At 39.7% G+C, this 22,631-nt stretch overlaps 1 protein-coding gene across 22 annotated transcripts in view; it reads right to left on the reverse strand.

Annotated features, from left to right (window-relative positions):
- The window catches only part of TENM3 (teneurin transmembrane protein 3), a 1,319,439-nt gene that overhangs the window by 946,465 nt on the left and 350,343 nt on the right, over positions 1-22,631 (reverse strand). The gene's annotated exons all lie outside the window — the stretch shown is intronic.

Raw genomic sequence — 22,631 nt, forward strand, 5'->3', positions numbered from 1 at the left:
GGACTATTTTTTTTGGGGGGGGGAAACAAACGAATTCCTATGCCCCACAAATAACCCAGAGATGCATTTTAAATAAAAGCACACATTCTACTCATGTAAAAACACCAAGCAGGCCCCACAAATAACCTAGAGATGCATTTTAAATAAAAGGAAACATTCTACTCATGTAAAAACACGCTGATTCCCGGACCGCCCGTGGGCCGGATTTAGAGGGGGATTTGGCCAGATCCAGCCCCCGGGCCTTAGTTTGCCTACCCATGAAATAGAATATCCAGAACGGGAACTGAACAAAGAATATCTAGAAAGGTAATTTCCATTAAAGAGGAGGGATAACAGAATGCTTGCCAGGCTAGGTTGACTCATGAGGGTAAACACTATGCTTAGCAGTACTGCTAGGGCATCACTATCAGACACCAATGGTGGCTCTGAAGGAGACCTTGCCTCAAGCAGCTTGTACCATAAGAATATAAGCAATCCATCACAGCTACTCAATTAGGTAGAATGCTGCATTATCTAGATTCTTTGTGCTACACTATGGACTTATTGACTAAAAAAGAAAGGAGAGCTTTACTTCATAAGAGAAGGCTGAATATGCAGCATGGCCTGTCAGTATTCTCCATCATACACTACGCTTTTGCAATAGTTTCTGCTTTAGGAGAATGCTGTCTGGTATCAAAAGCACAGACCTCTGGTGTGCAACAAAATAAATAGCAAACAAGAAAATAATGAAGAAAAATAAGAGGGTAAGGCACTCAGAAACCAGGAGGGGAAAAACCAACAACCCTCTAGTGGAATGCGGTATGTCTCTCTCTCCCCCACAACTGAGCCATTCATTCAATGCTTCTCTTCCCATCTTTTTTGTTTTAAATATAAATACACCAAGTCCAAACAACTCTAAATTTAGTGCCAGGTTTTGTTTTGTTTTTGTTGCTCACAGACCAGCAACTATGAAGCTAGAAGGGCAAAAGTTAGATTCATTTAAGATTTATTCTGCTGCACTCCAAGAGGTGAAAAAAAGGTGAAGACAAGTCAAGAAAAGGGAATGTTTATAGCAAACACATTCTCACAAGGGTTAGAAAATTCTGCAGCGCATTTGCCTTTTTGTACAGGAAGTCTCATGGGCAAAAGGGAATGGCCTATAGCAGGATTAGACAAGAAAATAAATGATAGCTGTTGAAGATTACAAGAGCTTTAGATATGAAAACACACACACACAAAGCTAACTTTTGCAATACTGCTTCTTCCAAGTATAGATAGACCAAACTAAATCTTCTTCAAGGTTTAACAGCACATGCAATTTTAAAATTGATATATTTCTCACTTGCCACATACTGCTTATGAACAAGGAAAAGGTCTATCAGGGGTCAAATTAAAATTATTACTAACCGACCAAAAATAAATAAAATGAGTTTGATCTTCACTATGGTCAGTGAAGTCTGTTGGTAGTATAAAGATTTTATGCTGCTGTCTTTCAGTTGCAGCTCCTTGTGCAACCTGAAAAGCTGTTTGAGGCCTGAAAGTTGTGTATTGTTTAACAACTCTTTGAGGTAAAGGGAGCTGGGAATAGAGATGTCAAGTTCATCCTCAGCAGCCATGGGCCCACAAATTGGCAAATCCATTCAGGGTATGGGACAACACCAGGGTGTTGTATTATACCTATGTAAGGTACCAGTGGAGGGAACATCTTGAACCAGGACCTCCAATAGCCAGTCTACAGTGCTTTCACTCCTGCATCACCAGTACTCTGGACCAACACATGGTCAGCAGTCCAAGCAACAAAGGAAAGAGTGGCCTCAGAGCTGCAGCTCCATCCTGAGGGCAGTCAACTAACTTTCCAGGTTTGAATACAGTGAGATGACTCCTTAAACTGATCCGGACATGTCAGATTCTAAAAAACTCATTGCGGTCAAGTTAGTTAGAGCAATGTATTCTTGACCCTGGCATCTATCAGTCCGTGTAGACATTTATTGAGCTAGATGGACAATGGTTTCCTGTGTCTACCTGTGCCTTCACAACACCATAGTTTATATTGGGAAAAAATACTTCAAGAAGCACAGCTGTGCTAAGGAAGGGGATCTACTGCAATTTAATTCTAATATCCTTTTAGAAAATAGAATGAAGTCAGAGATCTTGAGCAGATTTCTTGTTCCCTTTTTGCCTATACTCTCTGTTAATAGCTCTCAATAACTCAGAAGAAACTTACTGTAGAAAAGAAAAATAAATATATTATTCGTAGTAAACTTTGATTTTGGGCCCATACAATAAAATTGGTGTCTCCCCCCCCCCCATCTCGATCCACACTACTGGTATACTAAAAGCAACAAACAATTACTGCAGGGGACACAAGAAAGTAGAACACATCTGCTAATACCCTATAATAACCAAAATAAGTGTGATTTAGCAACTCCACGGGACTGGGGTTTATATCCCACTTGGAAATTTCCAAGCATAGCGGTGGTACAAAGCCATGCTCTTGCTGTGCAGAAACTTGTGTATTTTATTATATATTGAAACCTAGCTTTATCACAATTCCTATATTGCTTGTTTTAGCACCTTTTAATAAAAAATATGGTTTTTAATTTGATTGAATTGATAAGGATTATGAATCAAATTAAAGGGGAAAAAGAGCTTTCCCCATATTATGTATGTCATTTTATCATTGCTGAACATGCAATCTGGATCCACAGAACGTGCTCTCAGTAACTTAAAATTTGGTTCAGAGCTTTCTTTTCACCACCCCATCCCACCTGAAATACTTTCAGACAAAGAAGGAAAGCATGTGATGACACACTGAATGATTAGATATTAGTAGCCATATAATAGTTGTCAACAGATTTCAGTTCCTCAGCAACAGTTCTACAGCAACAGCTATACTGATTCCCTTTAGTTTCTAGAATAAAGACAGACAATCAAATCAATCAATCAATCAATCAATCAATCAATCAATCAATTCTCATGCCAAAGATAGAGGTCAATGATCTACTAGTAAATTTCTGTCTTAACATATTTAAATATTAAAGATGACAGCATTCCTTAATGTCAATACAAAACATATTGATATATTGATATTTTTTTAGAACAACATTTAATTGCAGTAGTTTATGTGTATCTCATCTCAGACATGTTGAGTCCCAAAACTGGGATGTGTGTCTTCCTGGCAGTGCTCCTGTGCAAGTCACATGACCCGCACAAAATCACAGAGCCCCAAAGAAGCACTTTTTGTGGGCCATGCTCTCATGCAAGAGCATGACACCTGGAAACATGTGCTTTGGGGCGCTGCATGAGATCGCGGCCCCAAAAAACTGGTTTTCTGGTGTGACAGCTCAGTGCAAAATTGTGTGAGATCACGATATGCAAAACGACTGCCACACTCTTGCATAAAAAATGGAATGTCCCAGTTTTTTTATATGGGGTATGCCATATAAAATCCATGTATGTCTGACATATAAAATTATTAGTTATATTTACAAAGACATATGTGTATTTGATCATCGCTCTTCAAGCATTCAGCTTGTTCTTAGACTGAAGATTCAGCTAGATAAGTTTATAGGAGATCTAGAATCAGTCACATGACTCTGTCCACCACCCCATGCCTATTCTTTGCAGGGTAAAGACAGCCATGCTTCATGCAGTTCCTTTGGAGAATCAAAAAACTATGCCTAGGTTACATAAAGCATCAACTGACAAAACTTAAGGCTTCATCTAATGTGCATGTCAAAACACTCTCTAACACACACACACACACACACACACACACACACACACACACGTCTCAACCTGGCTGCTTGTTTAAAACCAGAATCTTCAAGTGGAATCATGGTTTGTAAATCAGGAGAGCTGGAGGATAAGCGGAATATTGAGACCCTGGTGACTCCTTCAGATAATATGGAAGTCCTAAACCATATCACTTTTCTTGATACTAGTGGGTCCTTTCCTCTAGGCCTATATGCTAGGACTACAACTCGCCATTTGCAGTGAAGGTTATTTTGGATGAAAGGGATAGCATTTGAGAGAGTGATCTGGCCTTGGAGGCATAAAAGTCTTTAATTCACCCTCACAATAGTTTATCAAGTTGCTCACCTGGAGCTTTTCTCACTGCCCAAACCAATCATGTTCTGTGAGTTCCTTGTCCAGGACAGAATAAATACCATCTCTAGCCAGTGATGGATTTAGGGAAGTGTGGGTGGTTTCCCCACATAGGGTGCCGAGCCGAGGGGGTGCAAAATTGAGAAGATCTACAGCTGAGAAGATCCAATTAGGGGCACCAGATTTTGGCCCCGCTCAGGGCACCATACTACCAAAGATTACCAAAGTCTGCCCCTCCTCTGGTACTATGCAATTTCCTTTTCCCAGTCCCTCTTACTGGTTTCCTTTGACTGTCTACCTGGTTGCAACTCTGGTTACTGCTGATCTTGGTTTTGCTTTGAGCCAGTCATATTGATAAAAAAGACTCTTTCTGAGCCTGATTTCCATCAGTTACACCCGTTTTTTCTTCCTGTTCGCTTCCCTTCATAAATCTTATCCGATGCCTGAAGCATGAGTGCTTTACATTTTCTCTGGTGCTTTGATTCTGTAAAGATGTGGGGCTTAAGCATGGCATACATTTTGTATCAATACAAATTACCCAGAATACTTCAATCAAAACCTGGTTTCATTCCAGCTTTTAATTATTTGCCCAGGTAATTTTAACCACTTTGACAATATTTATGCAAAGTACTTGCAGGAAAATTTAAACTGCAGTGCCATGTATGCTGCATAAAAAGATGTCTGAGCATATTCAATAAAAAGGTGGCACTCTGCTTTTTGGACATCTGTTACGAAAAGCAGAAAAGCAGCAAGTTGCAGCATATAAAGTTATATTTAATGTAACTTTAAATTGCTGTTCTGATATTACACTGGACTGTCATAGTAATTTCATTTCTTCATTCCAAGTTAACTTATAGGCACCTTTGTTGGTACAGAATATAGCTTTATGTCATATTTTTTAAACCTTCTCATTTCATGCAGAAAATGTCAATAAATATAATAGGATCTTCATTCATTTTTAAACCATATTTGAAATGCGTGCGGCAAAAGGGGTATAATAATAAGAGAGATTACCCGCTTATTTTTCAGATCATACCTAATAGTCTGTGTTATCATTTTCAGTCATAGTTCACCAGAGCTAAATAATAAAAAAAATAATAAAACTGGCCACCTTTGCATGTAATTAGACTTCAGGAACAAAGTTGGTAAACTCTGTGTTGTGTTAAGCATAACACAGATAAATCCTTGTGGGCAAGATGAAACAATTTAACAAAATTAAATGGAAGGTAATACTTTGTAAAGGTATATAATAAAGCAAGTAAGCTACCATGATTTAACACTGTGAAAAAATGTGTTTCAGCTGTGGAAGAACATGCCACAGTGCAAATTGTCTTATTCTGCCTGAAACTGAGGACAAACATGGAATATTTTATGCACTGAAGCTTAACGCTTTGTAAATTATGCCAGGAAGTCAGGCAGTTCAATACCTCTCATTTAAGTATGGATGGCACTGTTGCAAATTGTGGCAGAGTCATTTATTTTCAGGAGCAGTGGGGAAAATATTTAAAGAATGTTGTGCATATTCTTTGAAGGGGGAAAACACACAGAGACTGTGTAAGTCTTCATAATGTAGCAAAAAAGCTGATTATCATATTCTCTCAGGCCTGTCATTAGCAATGCCTCTGCCGCAAAGCCCATGTCAGAAAGAAGGTTCACTGTAAAAAAAAATAAGGATGAATTATCTTCTAAAACTAGACTAACCCAGACCCATAAGTCACAGTCATTTTTTCAAGAAAGGTGTGGGGTTTTTTGGTAAGGGGGTGGGATGTGTTGTATAGAATTTTGTTCAAATTAAAATGAACTGGTGAAGCAGACCAGGAAAGAAATCTTGTGGTCGTGAATGGAAAAAGAAAAACATCAACCCAGTCATATGGCAACTGTTCACTTGAAAGAATAGAAAAACTTGGTAAACTCATACCTAAGTACACACATGGAGTTATGGGATTGTGGCCAATATTCTTGAATAGCAGTACAGTACCACTATACTGCACTGAGGCCCTAAACAGCCTCGGTCCAGTATACCTGAAGGAGTGTTTCCAACCCCATCGTTCTGCCCAGACACTGAGGTCCAGCACCGAGGGCCTTCTGGCGGTTCGTTCACAGAGAGAAGCGAAGTTACAGGGAACCAGACAGAGGGCCTTCTTGGTAGTGGTGCCTGCCCTGTGGAACACCCTCCCACCATGAACATGAAATTTATTATGGTCAGAGACCAGCTTGTGAAACACAAATGAAACTACAATCCCAAAAGCAAAACAAACATTTAAAACAATATATAACAATGGATTTTAAGTTTAAAAATGCAGTAGGCATATAAACACATAAAAACTTTAAGATAGACTACCATAGAGAAATGGCCTAGAGTCGCCCGTGGATCCGAGTTTGGCAATTTTCTTAACAAACTATATTGAATCGGGGGATGGTCTGCGCCTACAGATCTGTGAGTGTTGGAAGATGGAAGACCTATTAGGCAGTCTGAAACTTAAGACAGATATTTCTGGTCACAGTCTCTTCTTGTCTGTGCCAACAGAAATTGTCTGACTACTAGACAGCAGAGCCTGAGTGGTGGACTGGAGGCCCACCCGCAAAGCCATCTGCCCGAGAAGTGGCAAACAGATTTATTGGGGTAATTGCATATAGTTTACATGTTTCTCCATCAGGCAACTTATAGTCTTGCTGTTGTCTTCTGACTCATCCACTTAAATGTTAAGCGTAAGTATTTATGTATAGACCAGCAGTTTATGAATCACAGCCATAGAAATCTATTGGCAAAGTAGCAAATCCTACCATTTATTCAAATATACCCTCTGACATTGCTTCAAGTCAGAAATAACAGATGTTAGTAAGACTCCCACATGTGCATTGCTTCTCTTACCATATTATAGGCCTATAAAGGATTTATTCTGCAGATTTCTTTACATCTTTAATACCGTGTTGTTACAAAACGCTCTGAGAACCCAGCATTTTTGCAATTATAACTGGTGTAGTGTATACCTTATGGAAGTATTAACATCTGAGGCATCTACAGTCTGGAGCTATGTCTGACATATGGGAACAGGATACTGGTAAAAACATTCCCATATCTACTTATCCCAGTCGTCCCCACAATTTAAAGAAATGCTCATGCTTGTGCCCACTACACCTCAACAGATGTGACTTGTGGGGCAGAGAGACTTGCAACATGATGTTAGGAGAGGGTGTCCCCACACATTTCAGGAAAGAGGAACGTTAAGCATGAAGGTATTATTTTCAGCAGGATCCCACATATTTCCCTTAGTCATGTCCTCTGAGTTACATGTCAGTGCTACCCAGCACAGACATATAAGGAAAGGGATCAGAGCCATGTGTGCCACTGTGACTCCAGAAATAAAATCAGAGGTGCTAGTAATGGAAAGATGAAGAAAGATGAAGCGGAAGGGAGTGGAGACTTTCACTCCAGTCCACCACTTAGGCTCTGCCCCCTAGTAGTCAGACAATTTCTGTTGGCACGGACAAGAGACAGTGACCAGAAATATCTGTCTTAAGTTTCAGACTGCATAAAAAGTCTTCCATCTTGCAACACTCACAGCTGTCACATTAGTAATATATTAGGATCCACTACAATGGAGACTGCTAAACATGTGTATTGTTTAACAATTCTTCTTTAGCTATTGCAGCTCTGACTCTGAGCATCTCAGGCACTTCGCTTCAATGAAAATTCTGTAGACATTTCTTCTTTTGTTGCTGTATTTTAACATAAAACCTCAAGTGCAACTCCTGTGGGAAGTGTGAACTAAGGCACAAAATGCCAAATTATTATGTATTTGAACATTAAACACAGATAAAAATATTTAACTATGAAACCTCTGTACCTATTCCCCAGCTGTCAAAACCTTCCTTTTATAATAATATTGCTACTACTGAATAAAAGCCTACATTAATTCTAGAAAGCGTTTGGGCTGGGGAACAGCTACTGCAAAGTCACTTCCAGGTGTTGTGACTAAATTGCATTGTTAGGTAGTATATAGGAAGACTGAATTAACTGTTGTGGATCATCATGGGTTTCAGCGCCTCTAATGCATATCATGTTTGGGCCAGGGATGTATCCAAATTCTAGCCATTTTTATGTACACCAGCACAGTATTTATTCCTTGGCTGTCAGAAGAGTGCTTGAGACTGTATAGCAGGGCTGGGGAACCTGCAGCCCTCTGGATTTTTGTTGGACTCCAAATCCCATCAGCCCCAACTAGCATGGCCAGTGGTCAGGGATAATGGGAGTTGTAGTTCAGCAGCACTGAGCGAGCCAATGTTTTCCCAGCCCTGCTGTTTAGCCTATACCCATAACCACTAGATTAGTATACACTATTGTTAGTCAAGGGCAGTAGGATGGAGCATTGTGGACCGTTAGCTAGGGTTGTGAATATGAAGGAGGACAGGTTGCCATTGCCATTAAAAAAGATGACAGTGGCTTCTTATAAAGTCATCATTTGCAACGATGACAACTTCTCTTTTTAGGAAAGATGGCTTGAATATATGGTAGCAGAGTAGGTTGAATCATTTCTAGATGTGGCATCTTTTTTCTAACTATTTCAATCAGGGTTTCAGTTTGCTAAGGAGACCAAGACTGCTTTAAGCTTTCTGTAGATTTTGACATGAACATGGCAGGGAAACCATTTTAAGGTTAAAACCTGCATTTCCTTATAGGTAACCTTTCATGACTCACATGGTAGTGGTGGACAGCTAAAAGAGGGTAGGAACAAAGCGACACTCCATTTGTATCTATGGATCCATACACACCACATTTACGTACAACTATTCACACACACAGTGGGTGGTGCTGTGGTCTAAACTACTGAGCCTCTTAGGATTGCCGATCAGAAGGTTGGCGGTTTGAATCCCTGCAACAGGGTGAGCTCCTGTTGCTCGGTGTCCCAGCTCCTGCCAACCTAGCAGTTCGAAAGCACATCAAAGGTACCGCTCCAGCGGGAAGGTAAACCGCGTTTCCGTGCGCTACTCTGGTTTCGGTGTTCCATTGCACCAGAAGCGGTTTAGTCATGCTGGCCACACGACCTGGAAAAACTGTCTGCGGACAAATGCCGGCTCCTTTGGCCTGTAAAGCGAGATGAGCACCACAAACTCAGAGTCGTCTGTGACTGGACCTAACTGTCAGGGGTCCTTTAGCTTTACCTTTACACACACACACACACACACACACACACACACACACACACACTATATTCATCTAACCCATCCATCCACACTCATACATACATTTATCTTCCAGCTATACGGTCTTTTAAACCTCATCTCTCTCTTTCTTTCTCCCTAATTTCTCCCCTTATCTCTTCCCCCCTACTCCTCTTATCTCCCATGGCAATTAGGCTTAGGAAAAAATTCCATTCACATGAATAAAACCGTCAGTGCAATTGCTCAAAGTCCATACAATTGTTTCCCTGTGAAGGTTAGGATGAGCCTCTTCCTGGTGGTTTTCTTTAGGGGCTGCAAGGCCTCTGGTCCTGGATAGCTTATGGTAGAGGCACCAGGTTGCTCCCAAGATTGGGGTGGGGTGGGGTGCTGCGTGTGTGTAATGTCATGTGTGTCACACACCTATAATGACGCATGCACGATGTGTGCGCAACGGAGGAAGCTGAGCACTGGAGGACCTGCAACACATAAAGCATGTTGTGCGCACAGGTCCACCTCAAGATTGAAGGGGCCTGGGCCCCTTAAAACAAATTTGAGGTGCTGAGGTCCCCTCCCCTAGAGTTGGTGCACTTGGCCTATGGGAGGTGATGTGAGCTGCTGATTTGAGTTGTTGTTCACTGCCAAATTTCTTTTGGCTCATTGTTATTATGGTTTCATTGCGTTCTGGTATGAACCTAGGCAATGCAGTATATCAATATTTTAATTAAATATTTATGAATATCAAAGGAAAGAATATATATTGGTTGCACTTGTTCCACTATTCCATTGACATAGATGCACAATACTTGTACAAAGGCCTTTCATATAGCATGCAGAATGGATGATATGTCTGTATGTAGTATGCACATATTCTGCTGGGGTGTATGTTCCCTCCTGGTCTACACATATTCACCACTAACAACTACATGAAAATTCAACATTAAATACAAAAATAAAAATGTATGTGGATGACATTTGCTCACTGCAAAGCACCTGAGAGGTATTAATGTTCAGGATTTCAATTAGAGGTGGGTGAACTTGCTTAGCTAAAATAAAAAGCAGCATGAACATCTGGCCATTCTCTCAAAATGAAGTTAAGTATGCTTTTATTTGGCAAGAGAGGAGAAGTTCAGATCCAGATCAGGTTTCAGGCTATATTTTGGTTTCCGGGCAAATCATATTTAAGCTTCTAGTTCAGATTAGATGAGTGACTTTTCAAAAGCAGCCTTACACTGAAGAAAACTCACAACTTCATTTGTTCTTCTGTAATCTATTTTAACTTGGAACCCCCTTTGCCTAATTTTGGTAGTGTGAAGCTGAAAAATAGATTTCTTTCAATTTTAAATCCCTGTCAGAATGAAAATAATACAATCATATTTGAAAACAATTCTTCACATTCCACACTTAATTGTAAAACAGCATAATGAAAGAGAAGGGCAGAAAGCTGCCACTGAAACAAGAACATACTTTATATTAGAGAACAAACCCTCATGTGTAGCAGTGTAGCATTCTTCAAAAATCACTATTTGTGGGGAGGGTTATTAAAGTTTCTGGCCATGATGCAATGGACATATATAGACAGTACAAAGATTTGAATGTACTCAAGTGCATTTTTGTGTGCTCTTGATTAGACCTAACACATATCCTCACAATTCTCTCATCAGAAGGAATTTTCTCTTTTTATGGAAAGCTCATACTTAAAATTAGAAATTGCCAAAGCACTTTCATTTTGTGTTGAGTTCTTCTCCAGCTCATATTTCAAGCTGATCCAGAGAATTCTTTCCCCTCAGCCAGGGCTTTTTTGCAGCTGTAACTCAGTTCCGACACCTCTCAGGTGGATGCCATCGTCCATTATAAGAGAACAAGGGAGGCATTCATGGTGAGTTCTGGCACCTGCCCAGCACTGCTCTCACCTATACTGAGCAACACCTTCACCTCTTTACATTCCTTCTTGTTTTTGCTTTTAGCTCTGACACTGGGGAAAAAGTAAGCACAGCAGTATCTTCCACCCCTTTGCCTTCCATTGGTGCCTGGTGCTGTCACAAAAGTAGGATGGATGCTATTGAAGAATGGAGAGATCTCCTTATGTGGAGATCTGAAGACCCAAGGATTACAAATTTGATTAAGGTGAAAGTTGGAGCTTTGGGGACATTTGGACTTGAAAGGAATAAGAAACAAGATTTGGGCTCCACTTTTAAGTATGGAGGTCTGGCTGGAAGAAACATTGTCCCTATCGGGCCAGAGCGTCTCCGAGATTTGGTGTTTAATACTAAGGACTATCAAAAAAACCGGCAGAGAGGAACTGAGAGAGAATTGAGAGCCTCGGACGTGAGATCTCCAGGCTGATAGCAGATTAAGACTGATGGACATCTGTTGGGGATTGAAACTGGGAAAGGGGACGGGGTGGGGTTTGGGGATCCAAAGGGTGCATAATTATAATCCATCTTTTTTCTTTTTATTCTGTTTTGTTATTAGTATGAAAAGTGGGGAATTCGTGGAAGGGAATTTGGGTCGATTTTAGAAAAAGGATTTAAGATTTAAGAATGAACATTGATGCAAAAATTTTGATGTTGTAAAAATGGTCTTTTAAATTCAACTAAATATAATTAAAAATTGGGGATAAGAACTTGTTGAATTAACAATTTGAATTGGAATATAAGAAGGGGAGGTGTGGGGAAGTCAGAGAAATATGTTATAGAAAAGAAGGGTTCTAAACTGTATATGTCTTTTTTGTTTTTTTTGTTTTTTGAAATGGAAAATTCTTAATAAATATCTATTTAAAAAAAAAAGTAGGATGGATGCTAAGGGTAGGAAGGAGAAAAATCTCAATCCCTCTCCACTGGAGCCATAATTCCAAGGTAAACTTGTTAACAGATGGTTGAAGAAAGTGGTTGGAGGCCAGTGAGTGGGTTGCAGAGTTTTAGCTTGATGGGAGGCAGGCAGGAGTACAATTCAATGCTTAAGGATAGGATCAGAGAAGGATTGGTCTATGCCCTTGACTAGATGCACTACAGAGTCTGATTTAATTCAGATTGTCTCTGAATAGTCTAAGCAATTTCCCAGTTGGGAGAAAACTAGATTGATATGAACTAATTCAAGGAAAACTAGGGAAGGAGCAGTATTCACCTATCACTAGCCAGAACTCATGCATCTTTCAATCTACCAGATGTTCTGCCCCAATTTAGTTACAAATTAAAAAGTGCTTGTTTGTAACTTCTGAAGCTACCCAAAGCAAACAGGCTGAAACTCTGCCATGGGAAAGTTGCATCAGCATTTGTGTCATGCATCCTGCACCAGTGTTCCAAACTCATGCACACTGAGTTGCCTAGCTGCAACTAACAATAATAATTATGCTTTTATTCTGAAGTATTTAAGTCCTTGTCCAGGAGGTTGGTTCTCAGAGTGGTAATAAACAACAACAACAAGTTTCTTATACCCCACCCATCTGACTGGTTTATCCCAGCCACTCTGGGTGGCTTCCAACAAAATTATAAAGGAACAAAACAAAGTTCTTATACAGGAACACCATACTAATATAATTGAAACACATTAAAACCGGTGTAAAACAACTTGAAATGGAAGGATGAATTCAAATGTAGGAGGCAGCTGGGAGTGGTGTTGAAGGGTCATGGCGGAGTTATGGGAACAAACTCTGAAAGCATCTACAGAATAACCAAATCTCTACAAAATTTAAACAAAGGATAAACTGCAGCAGATATAAACTGGCTGGGTACACCAGAGAAGATAGAAGGTCCTGTGCTACTAAAGGCAGAGTTGCCTGCCAATCTAAGGTATATCAATGGAGGGAGGGATTCCCATCTCTGTATATCGCAGATGGGAAAACCAGGCTGGTGCAGCGGCTTGCTCATAACATCCAATGAGCTCAAATATGAGGTGAAATTTGAACCAGGATTTCATGGCTTACAGCTCACAATGCTAGCAACTACCCCTTACAACTTCTCTCAATAGAGGCCAAACTTAAAGAATAATATTTTTCAGTAGATTTTTCAAGGTTAACTTCTTTCCAACCTAATTATCAAACCATAATGGAAAACTCAAGTAGTGTTCAAAGTGTATGTCCTTGGATCTTCTTTGAGATTGCAACAAAATCCGGTTTTTAAGTAGCTATTGAAATGCTCTTTTCTGCAATTATGACTCCACTACAATGCTTAAGTAATAAAAGTGAATCTATGCTTAAGTCAAGGACTTTATTCTCAATTTCTTTGTGAGTAAGTGGAGTAGGGAATTCTTTGGTGTTTTGCAAGGAGGCCTCTAGCATGCTGCTTGTGGTACTTCACTGAAATAAAAAAACAAAAACAATGGTGCCCATCATTGAGAAATACATAGTGAGTAAGTACTTGAAGCACTTATTTTCCTGCACAGCAAAAATATCATCCTTTTACATGTTGCAAACTAATCAATATAGTAGAAGTGGAACTGTAATGTCAGAGCCATACAAATGAAGTGTCAGATGCATGTTCTTACAAGAATAATTCAAAAGCTGACATTGAAAGGGAAAGAATGAAGTAACCATTAGTGTTATGTGTATATCTGCCACCCACATCTTTTGCTAGTCCCTCTGGAATTCTTTTAACTTCACTCAACATTTCTTCACTCATTCTTCCAAGCAAAAAGTTCAACATTTGACTTCATTTCACTCTAAGTGAAATTCTATTGAAAATGTAGTCCCACTGCACAGGCAACTTCTTCACTAACCCACAAATCCTAATGTGAATATGAAAAGCAGGTGACAGTCTTGGCACAGCTTCATTACAATTTTCTGTGGGTTCAAAATAGGAGACTTCCCCTATAGTTTTGTTAATCTTGGTGTAGCTCTTTCTCCATTCCCCCAAATTCCTTAGATGTTTCACTGAGGTGGCAACCTCCAAGATTAACTCCAAAGTTCACCTTAGCTAAAATTTGATGGCCACTCTGAAAACAACGAACTGACGATTTCCTGCTGGAATACATTTGGACCTTCCAGTACAGCAGCGTTCACACTCTCACAAACCACACAGTCTGAAAAGAATAGAATGACGCTCCCATCAGGCCTAACCAGCATGGCCAACAGACAGAGATGATGGGTGTTTCTGGATAGTTCAGTCTTAGACAGTTAGCTCTCTTCTATTACAAATAGGAATGCAAACTGCCAAGCTTCCAGTGCCACTAGTGCCTAAACAATTGGCCTTGGCATCTGGTTTCCTAAAGAGGGCAGAAAGTAGTCCGTAAACCCCCCCCCCCTCCGTTGGACCGGTCACTTTTTCCTATTTAGTTAGTTCCTAGTTGAAACCAGCAGCCACTCACTGGGGGAGGGGCAGGGCTTCCATTTAAATTTCTGTAACTCCCAGGTACGTTTCAACCCAGAAACCTTACAATCAAGTATGGTTTGGAAGAAAGGACAATAGGGAGATAAGGAGAACAGAAATTCTCTTCTCTTCCTGGCAGTTGTGTTTTCTTTCTTCCAAGCTGACTTTTAAGTTTTGCGCGCGTGCACACACACACACACACACACACACACACACACACACACATTACACCCTGGTCATAATCGTTAGCTATTGCCCTTTGGTAAGCATGTAGAGTAATCATGTGCTAATCACAAAATTCACTATTAGTAAATGATATTTTGTGATATAATTAATGTACTGAGAGGACATTAATCTGTGGTAATCTGCCATCTTCAATTTCCTAAAACCAATATTATTCCATTGGTCTGGGCAATTATTCCAAACTTTTCTTTAAAAGTTACTTTTCAGCAGGTAGAAAGAATGGCAGATGGGTGCCAACGTTCCATTCATGGGCATAAACTGCAACACACTCTACCTCTGTCTCAAGAAAGGGTATGGATTACTAGTGTATTAATGTCATAATGTTATTCCATACTCAGTCTATCTTGACTATATATGTCAGAGACATACTTCACAACACTTAACACTTTAACACATAAAAGTATTAACTCATACATGGTACCTTTGCTGCTCCAGCTTTTCAGATGAGAAAATCCCTAGTCCAATTACATTACAAAAGGGAGCTATTTAACTCACTGAATTTCCCTAATGACTCTCGGGAGCAATGATCATATGGCTCTCGAAAATACACCAAGTTCTCCTGGTAATTTCAGTTGCATTAATATCCACTCTCACATGCTGTCCTGAGCTCTTGTGTGGTCCTGCTGTGGGCAATTAAAAAGTTGCCATGTTCTACCCCAGAGATCCGTGCATTTTAGTGGTAATAATGAAATGTATTTATTTACACAATAATCTTTGGCATGTATTTTTAAGTCTAAGCATAAAATAATTTCCAGACAACTCAGCTGTCATTTGGTTCATTTTATACATAAGGAAAATGTTTTGAGAAAAACACATACTAAGTGATTACCCAATATGAAAACACATAACTAGCAGATTAAAGACAAAATCTGTGTATTTATTAGGCTGAAATTCAAAGATCTTCAGCTGACTACTGCTCGTGGAAGAGCCATTTCCCACAATTAAACAGCCTGTGTTTGAATTCTGCACAAAATAAAGCCTTTTCCAGATATTTTGCTTAGCCTACATAAACTAAGGTTACCAGATTTTTTTCAATGAATCCGGGGACACTTTATATAAATTGTGTGTGTGTGTAAAGTTATTTTTAAAAATTAAGAAGTAATGTCTTCTCTTCTGTGGTCTCCTCTGTTGCTTGGCCTTCCTCTGGGTCCCAGCCTGCTTTCTTGGAGCACTAGCCATGTTTCCACTCCCTTCCTCTCCCACCTTGCACTGCGATCCCTTACAGACTTACTCAGGAGTAAGCGTTAGCAGAAACTCCTTCCATCTGCTGCTGCCCTGCCCACCTGTGGGTGTCTCCTGCACGGGCGTCAGCCGAGTTTGAGAATATGACTGTGGGATGATCACAGAATCGCAGCTTTGGAAAGGACCTCTGAGGGGCATCTAGTCCAACCCCCTGCAATGGAGGTACCGCAAAAAGAGCAGCCACAATTTAAAAGAGCATAAGGCTTCTCTGCTCCATTTTTACACCTATTGTGACACAGAAGATACCCCCCCCAAGCCCCATCACACCAATCTCTCCCTTTTTATTAAAGGGAAGGGGAGGGGAGGGAGGCAAGCAAGCAAGCATAGGTAGCCTCTTTTAATTTATTTAAAGGTTAATTTTTTTAAGGTTCATTTTTTAATAAGAAGGGAACAGGAAAGCTCTTTAGGGGGAACCAACATAAACACCCCCAAAATAAACATAAAACATTCTTCCCCTTTTATTTTTTGCTAGTGGGGGGTGGGTGCAAGGGAATAAAAATGTAGCAGCAGCACATAATGATGTATAGGCTTGGGGAACCAAATGTGTGAAAAGACAAAGGGAGAATTTGAAAGAGTTTATGGGTACGGAGGAAAAAATGGGGAGACAGACAATTACACAGAGAGAAGGGAGGGAAGGAAGGCAGTCCAATATAGCTCACAAACATGCAGAATGGAGTAAATGAGGCAAGACAATTTCCCCCACCACCACCCTTAACTTTGAAGCAACAGCCTCTGTCTGGGAGAGCGAAGGGAAGGCTCAAGGCAGCATCCTGCTTTCTGCCAGCTTGGTAGCTCAGCTCACAAGCAGGCAGAATACAGCAAAGGGGGCTTTAAAGGCATGAAAAAAGTGATCCTTCTTCCTCATGAGCAAGCAGGAGAGACAGGGTAGCTTGCAGAGATGTCATGCAGGGAGGCTTCTTCCCTACACCTCAGCTCCGCGGGTCCAAAGAGCAGCCTTGCCTTTCCATCTCAAGCAAGCAAGCAGGAGGAGCAGGGCTGTTTGCAGAGCTGACAGAGAGGGAGGTTTCTTTTTGCATGTCAGCTGATAGGTGGGAGAGTTGCAGCAAAGCCCAGCTGCACCTCTCTGGAGCTGTAGTGGATGCTTGCTTCGGGCTCTGGGGAGGGTCTGGAAGTGCCCAGGCATATGATTAATCCAGGGACATTACTTTAAATGCAGGGACATTCCGGAGATAGATTTTGTCTGGGGACAGATTGGTAAATCCGGGGGCTGTCCCCGGGAACCGAGGACATCTGGTAACCATAACATAAACTAATGCAGATACAAAGTGGTGGCAAAGGAGATGGTGAATCAGGTATAGACTTCAGGGCTGATGGTAGAGAGCCTGGCTACCTGCACAGGAGTGCAAGAATGGAGTGTAGAAGCAAATGTAAGCACTTGCTAACATTGAGTGCTGGCTGACAGCCACAAAGCAGAGTCTCTTCTAAATCACTACTGAAGCAACGTCTTCCTGGGGGGTGGGGTGAGAATGAAACCCAGCAAAGCCAAATTCTGCTAATTAATAAATACTAAGTCAGGACTGCATCCTCTGGTGCTATGAAATGATTTTTCAAGCATCCATCATATGCTTAACTCTTTTCTCACTGACTGAAAAGTATTCTCATTGATTTAAGATCCAGGCTATGGCAACTTCCTTTGAAAGTCATATCCTATGTGCATAGTCAGAGGGGGGAAATCTTTCCTCTGACTTCCACAGCACAGGCATACACTCAGGAGGTCACTTGTGTCAGAACCACAGGAGGTAGCACTTTGAGGCAGGGACAGATATGAGGTGGTATAAGCTTAGAATCTTTAAGCATTTATACTGCCTGACCTGCTGACCTGGTGCTATGCATAGACTATTCCTGCCTGGGGCAGGAGTAATCTGCCCTGGGGGTTAGGTCTGGATCTACTGTCAGATGTCATATGTGCTTCTCTGACAGTATTATTTTGCATCCATTTCAGGACAAATAGTAATAGAATTTAAATTATTCTCTCTAAGAAGTAAGTGGTATGTATTTAATCATTTCATTTTGCAGAATTGTACCCTAAAAGCCATTAACATCAAAATGAATATGATAAACACAATATGAATTTGTACAGGATCACCTATTACTTACTGTAAACCATTAAGCCGGAGTGAGGTTTTGTGGACAAGCTATAAACAATTGATATAATACTATATAGCAAAGCAGCCACAGAAATTACCACCAGTTTCAATCACTTGTAATATTAATAACTTTAACTAGTACTAAACCACCACACAACTTTTTCTTTTTCTTTTTAAAGTGATGCATGGGTTCTACGTGACACTCATTTTCATGCTCTCATCATATAATTTAAAGTGTATGTTTAAATTACATATTAAAGAGATATTAATGGCACAACAATTAACTCATATGTTGAAAATGAGTTAAATGAAATGAATTTCCAAGCAATGGTCAACTATTTAAAACAGGAAATGCCAGAATAGGGCAGAGAAAATGATAAGCTTAATTTACATTTGTGTGTTTGTGTGCATAATTTTTTCCAATTTATTTCAAAGGAATAGGAACTGTAGCCTCCTGGCAATCACTAATGTATTGTTTGTATTCTGAGTTGAGATTATCCACTAGGGTGCTACACTGAAGTTGCCTATGCTATTTTGACACGGCAACCAGATGCTCCAATTTTGCTTGACTGACTTTAAGCTGAGCCAGAATGCCTTAAAGCAACACTGAAAGGGGAAGGGTTCCATGAACAATTAACGCACTCTGGTGTCAAAAGAAGTGTTTCAAACACCTAGTACTGGTACTGAAATGACCTTTTGTCAAGAGGTGGCCTTTTGCTGACACTCTGCAAGTTATGATTTAATGCAAGAGACAGGTAGCTTGAATCAGACAAGAGTTAATTCTATTTCATAAGTACTAAGTGCAATATAGGAGTGCCACTAACATGCAACATAAACCAAACAAAAAGTATATATTTCTGCTGAACGTACATCCAGAATATATATTGACTTGCTCATTTAATTGGTCTGTGTGTATAAAACTGACAATAGTACAGTGAGAAATACTGTCTCGATAAAGCAACTTCTGCTATGTGGTATCGGGCTCTAGGGTTCATTACTTATCTGAGTTCTGTCTGAACAAATTAATTAATAGGTTAATTCTGTTTGTTTTCTCAAACTTTTGTTCACAAGGGAAATTGTTTTATTGTTTTAGCTGCTCCCTACTGGGCTGTTTGGTAAAGTTTTAATACATCTATTTTTTGTATTATTTTAATGTTATTTATATGTAAGCCATCTTGAACATTAATTGATGCAAAGGCAAGGGATAAATCTTTTAAAACAAATAGTATCCATCCATGTGCAGCTGGGCTGTGAGTTTCCTCAAGGAATTCAGTGCTACAAATTGTACAGGACACTCGTCCCTAAAAAATTAAGTTAGTACTTAATATGATATACATTAGGTGGTCTAGCTGACTGCAATAACAACATATTTGTTTTTGCAAAGTGTGACTGTATGCATGCATTCCTTTCTTCAATAAGACAGGCAATTAAAGATAGCCAAAAAGAAAAGTGTTATGCAAGGCAATTGTGGCGGGAAAACATATTAAAGTGTGGGGGAAATGAGTAGAATTGATCTAGAGCAGGAAAAGTCTTATGGCAGATTTCTGCCATCATTTAATACAGGGGTGGGAACTGTGCCTGCCATATGTTTTGGACTCCAAATCCCATTAACCCTTGCATGGGTGGGGTGCAGGGATGATGGGAACCAGAGTCCAGCAATATCCTGGTGCCCCTTGCCTGACTTAACGTTTTATCTTATTAACAAAAGTATTAGGAATAATGATACATATCAATATAACATCATTTCATAATTACAAAGGGTTGTATCCAATGGCAGCTTTATCTTAGGAGAACAGGCTTCTGTTTGTTCAAACTGGAACACCCCCATAGGAAGCCATGGGTTCATCCTAGATTCAAGCATCACCAAAACGTCATCCTTTTCCTAGATTTGACAACATTGCAGTCTTTGTTTTCCCATTGTGCTGCACTTTGTTAGCTATTGCTTGAAAAGACAGAGAACCTCAGAGTACAATGACATCACATCATATGCTTTGTATTACAGTGGTACCTCGGGTTACATACGCTTCAGGTTACAGACTCCGCTAACCCAGAAATAGTACCTCGGGTTAAGAACTTTGCTTCAGGATCAGAACAGAAATTATACTCTGGCGGCGCGGCAGCAGCGGAAGGCCCCATTAACTAAAATGGTGCTTCAGGTTAAGAACAGTTTCAGGTTAAGAATGGACCTTTGGAACAAATTAAGTACTTAACCTGAGGTACCACTGTATTAAAAGAAATGTTACTGAGCACCAGATAAGCATTAGGCTGAGCTGTAGTTTTCTGCAGCTTCCATGCGCTCTCTATAACATCTCTTTCCAGTCAAAGTAAGCAGTATCGTCCTGTAATCCTAAACATGTTTACTCATAAGTGACTCTCATTTATTTCAATGGGAGTTACTTCCCTGTAAGCTTATGCTTGCATCTTCAAATAATAAACAGTGTTATGACATTGTTGTCAGGCTGAATAATATTCATTTCGGCTACCTATAGAACCAGCTTGCATAAAAATCTATTTGGAATAAGTATTTTGAAAATGTCTCCAAGACAGATTCAGACACATAAAAACCAGCAATCCATTTCAGAATAGAGCTCAGATGTGAAATGTTATACTTTTCTGACTTATTTAACATAACCAGTTTCCACTTGAAACATGAAATATACTCTTGTGTATTTGTGTGTGTTCAGAATAGGATTATATTTTTCCTAATATTATTCTTCTTCATATACATTTGCATTCTGCCACAAAACCACTTTACTGTGACTCTCTAATTCTAAAGACTCTGAAGTAGGAACGGATAAAAGAGTCCTAATCCAATCTGTGTTCCCTGCACATGAGTAGATCATCAAGTCCAACCCTGGTTCATGTGGATTTTTTAAAAGGAAATATCCTTAAAAGTCTGCATGTTTTTAACAAATTTAAATTGTTTTTAGAGAACTTATGAGGGTTTCCCTGGTTATTTATTTATTTTTAAAAAACTGTTATCAATCCAGGATATATGTCCAATATATATGTCACTGTTGTTTCAGAGTAAAAGCAATATATAATTGATCTCTCCACCTCACCACAATGGTATTGAAGAATGTAATTAATTATGGAGAATTCCACCACAGGCCACAGTGAGACAAATAATGCAGTTTTTGTTGGAAGCTGAACTGCAGCAGAATGAAAACAACAATGCATGTGAACAACACAGGTCGGAATAGAAATGATGTCTTCTTACATCCCTACCTGGATGATGGTATGAAGAAAATGATGGCATGTACCTTGGGGGGGGGATCCATATATTTTTCTATACAGGCTAGTAATGGTTGTATCTCAAAGTAGCTGAAAATGCCTTCCTTTAAAAAACAAACAAACAGAGAAGTTCTCAGGCCACCTTGTATTAATGTAAATTGGAACAAACCATGCTTTGGAACAGTGCATATACATGCAATCTAATCCACTTGTCTGTGCTTTGATCAGAGCATGATCTGCCAGATGTAGATTGGGGAGGGGGTTCACTCCAAATTGTGGATTGAACCAAAATTCTTCCCCATTCCTATTCTGAAGAGGTATGCCACAAATCTAGACACTGGCTAATGTTTTGTCACCAATTTCTTTAATTAAAAATATTTTTGTTTATGCCCTTAATAAAATGATACAGCACTGTTGTAACTCAGTGTGGTGTAAGATCATATTGATGCCTAAAAGGGTGGATTAATTTATATAAAAGATCAAGAAAGTAAGTTGTTTCTGGGTTATTGGCCTCTTAATCTTGTATATTAATTCAGGTAATGTACCACTACCACTATCTTCTATTTAATTATTTTTATTTATGTACCATTAAGCCCAGTTTTCATTACTTTTATTGTGGAAAGGGGATAAGTCCATTGTATTGGCGCAGCATTGTCATCTCATTTGCAATCCTCAAAAGACCCCTTTTCTTCCTGGAGAAATCAAATGACATAATCTCTGGCACTCTTTAGAAACCTTCTTTTTTATTTCTTTAATTAGGAGTTTTCACTAGGACCTCCTCCTTGAACTCTTAGCATTTTAATACACTTCTGCCTCGCTAACCCATCTGATGGTTTCAGAGTTTGTGCAGCACACATTCCTGATCTGCAAGAAAGCTGCTTTCTTCCAGGACTTTTCATATTCTGCCCTAATCCCTTGGTAATTACAAAGGCTCTCTCTGCAACAATAAGCAAGTCTGAGAGGAATTTCTGTTGCGGTGCTTCTCACAGAAAAACTCTGCTTGAGCATCCCAGTTAAATTTCCTTCCCAGGAGTCTCAGACTCAGAATACAAGCCTGCAGAATGCCAAAACAGAGGCACTCAAAGGTTATCGTGGAAACCTGGGTTGTAACAAAACTTTGGTTAAACAGGAGTGAGAAAAGAATGTCTCCTGACAAAAAATTGTTCAGTCAGGACGGGGATAAATTCCAATTCTAAAAGCTTTGCCACAAAGATGACAGCACTTCAAAACATTTATATAATGGCTGGCAACC

This window comes from Podarcis bocagei (genome assembly GCF_964188305.1).
Source record: "Podarcis bocagei genome assembly, chromosome: 9".
NCBI classification, from domain to species: Eukaryota; Metazoa; Chordata; class Lepidosauria; order Squamata; family Lacertidae; genus Podarcis; species Podarcis bocagei.